This window comes from Pinus tabuliformis, chromosome 8, assembly GCF_031772625.1.
Source record: "Pinus tabuliformis cultivar Carrire ecotype Pingquan chromosome 8, CPIR1, whole genome shotgun sequence".
Classification (NCBI taxonomy): domain Eukaryota; kingdom Viridiplantae; phylum Streptophyta; class Pinopsida; order Pinales; family Pinaceae; genus Pinus; species Pinus tabuliformis.
The window spans coordinates 1,123,295,561-1,123,303,089 of record NC_142294.1 but is presented as its reverse complement, the minus strand read 5'-3'; the positions used below and the strand labels follow the sequence as shown (position 1 = coordinate 1,123,303,089).

The window sequence follows — 7,529 nt, the reverse complement described above, 5'->3', positions numbered from 1 at the left end:
ACATACTTGAAAACCAACTCAGTTGAAAATGAATCAAGCATGTACTGAATGTATTTCTCTTCTTATGAATAGAACTACAGAATTTTGTTGAGGAAGAAAATTTCTAACTCCATTTTATCCCTAAAAATAATTCAAGTACCATTACGATGGAGGAGATATCAATTTATTATACGAAATCCAGGGCATAGAATTGTTGCCCTTGCATTTGGGAAGTTTAGTTCCCCTTACGCAACTTGATGCTACAATAAATCCTTCAAAAGACCCTAGATAGACGCAAACAAAACCCAACGTTGTATATAGTGATAAACCCTAATTGTCATGCTGAACACATTCCTGAGACAAAAAGTTATCCAAGGATGATCCACTCTGTCTTGTGTGGCTTATTCATTCCACGTTGCCTATTACCTGCCTTAAATGTCATGCCAAACACATTCCTGAGACAAAAAGTTATCCAAGGATGATCCACTCTGTCTTGTGTGGCTTATTCATTCCACGTTGACTTTTCATTTTCCTCTCGTTTTTAATCACTAGAGAGGCAAAGAGGATGAACACAGAGTTACCCATACCTAAGAAAAAGCAATCAAGAAAGTGTACTTGCTTTCCTTTCGCGTCCTTCTCTATGCTATAGGCATGGAGAAAAATTAACAATATTGTATAAAATCAAGAAAAATTAACAATATTGTATAAAATCACGCATCACACACAAATGATCACTCGTATTTCTCGTATTTTTTCCAATGTTCCATGGGAACATGCCCCCCCGCTTTTTCCAAACTCTCGGGACAGGGGAGACACCAAAGGAAAAGTTTCCCATGTCCCCCTTTTGGGGAACTCAGGGAAATGGATGGGGAAACATTTTCCAAATGTGGGGGCACATCTTCCCAAAAAGGGGGTCTTTGCGCACTCCCCTCCCCTGGAAGGGTGACACCTTGTGACTCCCCCCAGAATTTTTGTCCAACCAATGAAGATGGAACAAAATAGGGAATAGGAGAAAGTAGAATTGCATATCCCATTCAGAGTTTGGAAGACTTGACAGTTTTCGAGATTTCAAGATTGGCGGGATTATAACATTTCCACTAAATTGCACAATGATGACTTTATATGGGATGAATTGTTATTGTTAGGATGTCATCATTATTATTTTTATATTTAATAATTTTCAAGGCAGGGACCCCGACATCCCCCATCCCTCCCTGAATTTTTCTAAAATTTGGGGGGTGCTCCCACATGTCCCCCTTGTGCATCTCCCTGCTCCCATGCTCCCTCATACTGGAAACTTGGTGGAACATAGTATTTTTTTGCTTCGATAAATAAATTTATGTTCCTCGGGTTTCTTTCTAAACAGGGTTATGATACATCCTTGTCACACACACAACCTATCTAAGAGACATTTCTTATTTATAAAGGTCTTCCCATGTACACAGCCTTGAATAAATTGTACATGTAAACTATATGTTAGAATCGCTCTTTCTTTAGAAACAATGGAGAAATTCCATAACTATAATTGCAATAAATTATAGCCTCATTTAGAATATTCTAAATTGGGATACAGATGTATGCTATGATAAACAAGGCAATATACAAATTTTACAGGATCTCAGAACTTTCATTCTCAAATTTTCCCGAGGGAACAGAAGTGCTTCCTGTCACCTGGAACCTTTGACCATATTCTCACAACAAATCTCTCTACCACAATCCGTACATATGATGGTACAAGGGAGCTGCACTCTCATACCAAGCAGGACTGTTGCATGAGTCTAGTTAGTACATTTCTAGGTAATGGTCTGTATTGAGACAATGTCACTGCTGTAGAATCACTACTCAACAGGATGAACCCTGTAATTAATTTTATGGATTATTAACTGTACCTTAATCCTATCAATAGAGTTGACATTTTTAACACTAGCATGATTCTTGTTTCTAAACTTCAGTGATGTGGCTTGTCCGAGATTCAAGTTGTAGTTGCCACTGTTTTGTTCAACATGTTCAATTGTCCCCTGGAATGGAATACAAGACAGCTTTCCATGGAATTCTCAAGATTTTTCACATATCTTGCTCCTTTGGAAAAGCCTTTCATCTTCATTCTCGTGGGAAAGAGTCTCATGTTCATGAAACTGACAATCCAACTGCGGCCAAATATTAACCATATTACGATTGAGAATTGATTTGGATATATTCCAATAAATGTGGCTCTACAAAAGAGGCCTTGAAAAATTAGTGTAATGTTCAGATTATACCTCAAGTAATGTTCGTTAAGTAAACTCTTCAACAAAGCAGCATCCATTGGTGAATAAACAGGTGGATAAACTGATGGATTTTCTTTCCTTTAACTGTTGCTCTTACTGTATGCTCTGGCTGGGTCAATATTAGCTCTTTCATTTCCTCGGAATTGTTGGCATACTGTCATTATCTTCAAGGTTGAAGAAAAGTAAAACTTCCTCTTTAATCATCGACCTTTGAACCTGTTGCTTATGCACAACACTTGCTGCAAGGCCCTTATTCGCTACCTGTTAAAATGCAAAATCAAATCAGAAGAATATGTGCCAGAATGGTCTAACAAAATAATCGTTACAAGAAAGTAGAGTTTGATACTCACTACTTGTAGATTTTTTCCTGCATTGTTCCATGAGCAACCGAGTGGTAAGCATAAACATGCTTTGCCTGTCCAGGTGTGTAGACAGACATAGGAACAATGACATAAATTATGGCCCAGATAAAGTGCTCAATAGAGGCCTAGAAGAATGAGGAGAAAATAACGACAATAAAGTGTCCTTATTTTGATGTTATTACAGGCACGTCGATTAACATAGCTATGAATCACATTAGTGGGATGTATTGGAAAAACGAGGAGATTACTAGTGCATATTCATTTGCGCCGGTAGAACAACACCTGAATTGGGCAATTTTATTTCATGCTAAGGCACATATGAATGACAAATTCTATCCCTCTTAGTCAACTTTGTAGGCCAACAGCCTACAAGAAGAGCATTGAATATGGGAATAAGTTGATACTGAGCTCAGTTAATGTTAGTATATTATTGACTACTTTCTACTCATAATACCCAACATCAATCAAAAAGATTGTGGAGAACTCGCAAATGTTCAATTCTGACAGCTTAGATGAACGGTAGAAAAACAGATACATACCCTCTTGATTTTATCTTTGCAGAACATATATTCGAAGTTACTTATGGTGTAAAGAGCCCCATCCATGATGGCCCATGGATCGCTATTTGTTAATCCATGGCTAAGCTGTAAGCTTATTATGGCCTAATCTCAGCAGAGAAATTATCTAAATTAATCGATGAATGCTATGCACAATGAACGTTTGATGAAAGTTAACTTGAAACAAAAGTGTTGATGTAGAACGTGAGGCAAGGTAACCTACATTATATAGGTTAAACATAAGCAATGCCTAAATTGAGACCATCTTTACAACTGTATTAAGAACATCCGTTGAAACTTCACTAATATTAATACACATGTTTTGACAGAATTCTCTACATTACACATTGTGCACCGTTCCTCTAATATTAAATCACAATTTTTTTAAAAAGCTTGAAATTGCAAAGTTTTCAACAGTAAATTTGAATCAACATAAGTTCAGTCTTTTATAATTGTTGTTATAATCCCTGAAGAAGTCTCCTCCTGATTCTATTACTTGATTTCTTTAATTGCATCTTATGCATGCACCATCATGGGTCTTAGAATGATGATCAAATGCTATTTCAGTAGTCCTCTTATTGGAGTTTCATCCCCAAAAGGTTTTATTCTCTTCTAGCCTCTAATCTTATCATGGGAGGGGTTTTGAATTTTACCATATCTTTCCCTGAAATCTGGGTCTTGTGTGCTCGATTTAATGTTTTATCTGACTTCTTTTATTCTTCTTTTGATCGGACAGGTTTGAAGGATGTGGGACCTATCGAGCTGAAGCCTATATGGGGTAATTACCAAGCAGGAGAGGGTGGTGTTGCTAAAATATTGGATCAGTTCACGGTTCATAGCAATTTTTTTCAGTCAGGGATCAGAATCAGGTCGTGGGTTGGTAGCTCAAGTAGTTCTGATCACCTTCCTATTCTCCATTCACTTGGCATTGTGGACAAGAAAGTGAGTGCCCCTTTTAAGTTCAATCCTGCCTGGTTGTCAGAGGAGGAATTCATCAGTCTGGTAAAAGAGAATTGGTGTTGATACAAGCCAGCGCTTGAGGATTATATGTGCACCCAATTGGTCCATGCTATGAAGATAATTAAAGAGAGAACGGTGGCCTAGGCTAGGGAGATCCATAGAAAGAGGGGTCATTTTGCTTCAAGTTGAGAAGATAGTACTGTTTTTGCTGGAGCCATCGAGCAATATTTTATTAAATGCGGAAGAGCTATGCTCCAGCCCAAAAATCCAATCTGCTTTTGGATAAGGGGCAGGAGTGAAGAACTAAAGAATGAAGAGCACCAAAAGGTTGAAAATTTAAGGACTTGGCAGATTTAGGAGTTTATCATATTAGTAATATTTTTAGTGAACCTGCCAGGTGCCTTATTGAGGAAATTCTGAAGGTCATCTGTACCCTTCCAAGGATAATTTAGGGACATGCAAATAATTGATTATTCCACGCTATTTCTAAAGAGGAAATCATATCAGTTTTGAGTGCTTTCAAAATAGACCCTGCAGCCCTGGTCCAAACGGTTGGACAGTAGAGTTTTTTATGACCACCATTGATCTCATTGGGGAAGACTTACTGAAAGTGGTGAAGAAGTTCAACAGGAGGGGCAGATCCCAATTAGCATCAATATGATTTTATTGGGTTGAATGCAAAGACTGACTGCCCTGAGAATCACGACCAGTTTCGTCCTATCTCCTTGTGCAATTTCCTATATAACTATTAAGATCATTTCCAACATAATTGTTGTTCGCTTGAAGCCATTTCTGTCTCACTGTATTTCTGCTGAACAAATTGGCTTTTTAGAAGGTTGGCACATTCATGAAGCAACAGGGTCGATGCAAGAAGGTGTACATTCAATTAAGATTCATAAAATTGCAGCAGCAGTAATAAAAATAGATCTCCTGAAAGCCTACAACAGATTGTCTTGGTCTTTCCTGCACTTGTCGATTCATATTGGATTCCCCTATGAAATGGTGAAACGGATCATGGATTGTGTTACCTCCACTTCTTTTGCAATCCTTACAAATGGCTCGGCCTCAGACTTCTCCAAAGCTTTGAGGGGTTTGCGCCAAGGCTGCCCACTTTCCACTTGTTTGTTCCTTATGATTACTAAGGACCTTAGCAGAATAATTTCTGCTGCCACAAATGAAATATTTCTTCAGGTAGTTTCAACTGGAAGGAATTTGGATTGGTCTCCACTTGTTGCCTGTGGATGATGTGCTGTTATTTCTTCATGGCTTCAACAACGAATGTTTGAGAATCAAGGAGGTTCTACAATTATATGGGAAGGCGATAGGAATGGTCATAAATGAGCAAAAATTGGCCATTTACAGTGATAGATTTTCAGAGCCATTTGTTGGTCTTTTGAACAGGGATTGTTCCTTTGTTCATAAAGCATGTCGGATGGTATTAGATATTTGGGTTTTAATTTAAAAACCAAATACTTATGGGAAAGAAGACTGGCTGTGGCTGGTGGGTAAAGTTGAGCAGCAAATAAGTTTCTGATACAGCAGATGGTTATCTCGAGGCGGCCGTCTGGTTGTGATCAAAGCAGTCTTGGAGGCCATCCCAATTTTTTTAAACACTCTAGCACATATACCCAAAGGTATCTTGAAGAAAATTCGGAAATTAATTTTCTATGGACTGGGAGTTGTGATTATAAAGGTCTGTGTCTGGCTAGTTGATGGAAGCTTGCCACTCCTACAGCAAATGGGTGGTTGGGGTCTCACAGATATCCATCTTTTGGGAAAGCTCCCACTGCGAATTTGCTTTGGATTGTCATCTCCAAAAATAATCTTTGGACTCAAATTATACATTTGAAGTATATAGCGTTGAATTTGATTTTGGATTAGATTTGGTCCACAAGATAGAGTATCACTGATGCAGGAGCATAAGGCTTGAAGACAAATTCGAATAATTATTCCAAAAATACAAAAAAAATTACAAGCAAAGGAGTGGGATCCTTTAGCCATCAATTTCCATGTTTTTCTAGTTAAACAAGAGCTAGAATATAGGATTTTATCATGATGTAATAATTTGTTTTTTTTTTGTACGCTGAGGTAGTGCCTTTCTTTTTCTATTAACATAAAATCAAGTTAAGCCATGTACATCGTTTTGGTGGCCTCAACCCGCCCAGATGCGAAACCGAGTCTGTTGGCCACCTCAAGTTAATATAGGCCATCCAATAGCAAAAGTGAGTAAGTCTATCAATCCAAGCTAAATAAACTTCGCAACAAAAAATATTAAACATATATCTGACAGTCATGATAATAAACAAGAAAATGGAAAACTAGCTTCAGAAAATCAACATGGTAAACTTCTGCAAGATCTAAAATATCATTCTTCCACAAGCTCGGGTGGTGTTGCCGCTTCCCTCTTCGTTGGAATAAGTTGCTTCATCTGTTGTTGGATTTCTTCCAACGTACTATCCTGCATGATCATAGTGATTTGCAGGTTCTTCATTTCCTTCTTCATGTTAGGCATGCCTTGGGCCAATTCCACCATTTCTCCTGCAACTTGTTCCAATGCCTAATAAACATGCAGAACCTGTTTATATAACGTCATCCGTCCCCTGGTGTTACCTGGGTCCGGAATGAGGTTCCCCCACTCTTCCATTCCCATTCCCTAAATAAACAACCAGTGGAATCCATGTTTGTTTTGTTGTGGGACCGACCAGATTGAAAAACCTTTTCCACCATATTGGTGTTTTTCCCGCTCCGCTCTTCATTTTGAGGGGTTCGAGGAAGGAATCCAACATCATCGGGGCACATAAATGGATTTTCTTATTACTGAAATAGGCCCTTTAAGTTCGTTTCTCTACAATAACCAGGATTCCCTTGCCCCTTCATCATAGCGTATAGAGTATATGAAGGAAGGAACCCATGCCGCCATACGAATCTTCTTCCATTACGTTTTCTTCAAGTTCCTTAATGAGCCTGCGGATCTCCTCATCGGTGCCTTCTCTGTACGCCCTTTCCGCCTCTTGAACAGATGTCCTCATTGTTTTCCGACGGCGTCTTTGAATGGCCAGCTCTGAGGTTGTTGGGTTTTTGCGACCGGGCTGATTAGACCGGCCTCTTCCACCATGCCCTCTGCCCCGTCCCTGGTGCGCCATTTCCCTCCTTACAACCTCCTGTGTATCATGGCCCACAGAAAAGGTTAGATTCTCTGTAATGACTTTTGTTCCCGTTTCTTGAGTTACCTTTTCCCAAATTCTGCCCTCCTCTCTCCAATTTCTCCTGATGGTTGGGCTGCTTCCCGGCTTTCCTCCCCCTAGCCCAGACAATTGGTTATTCTCTGTATTCTTCTTTGTCTCCCAGATTGTTTCCTTTTCCTCTTCTGGCTGGCCCTGAGCGCAGCATTTACAGGAGCCCAA

The 7,529-nt window shown here is 39.2% G+C and overlaps 1 long non-coding RNA gene across 1 annotated transcript; it reads right to left on the bottom strand.

Annotated features, from left to right (window-relative positions):
* Positions 1–1,745: 1,745 nt before the first annotated feature.
* On the bottom strand, positions 1,746–2,699 carry LOC149239289 (uncharacterized). Its single transcript, XR_016245443.1, has 2 exons — positions 2,238–2,699; positions 1,746–2,126 (listed from the first exon to the last, which is right to left on the bottom strand). It is a non-coding gene; the product is annotated as an uncharacterized LOC149239289 (long non-coding RNA).
* Between the last annotated feature and the right edge of the window lie 4,830 nt (positions 2,700–7,529).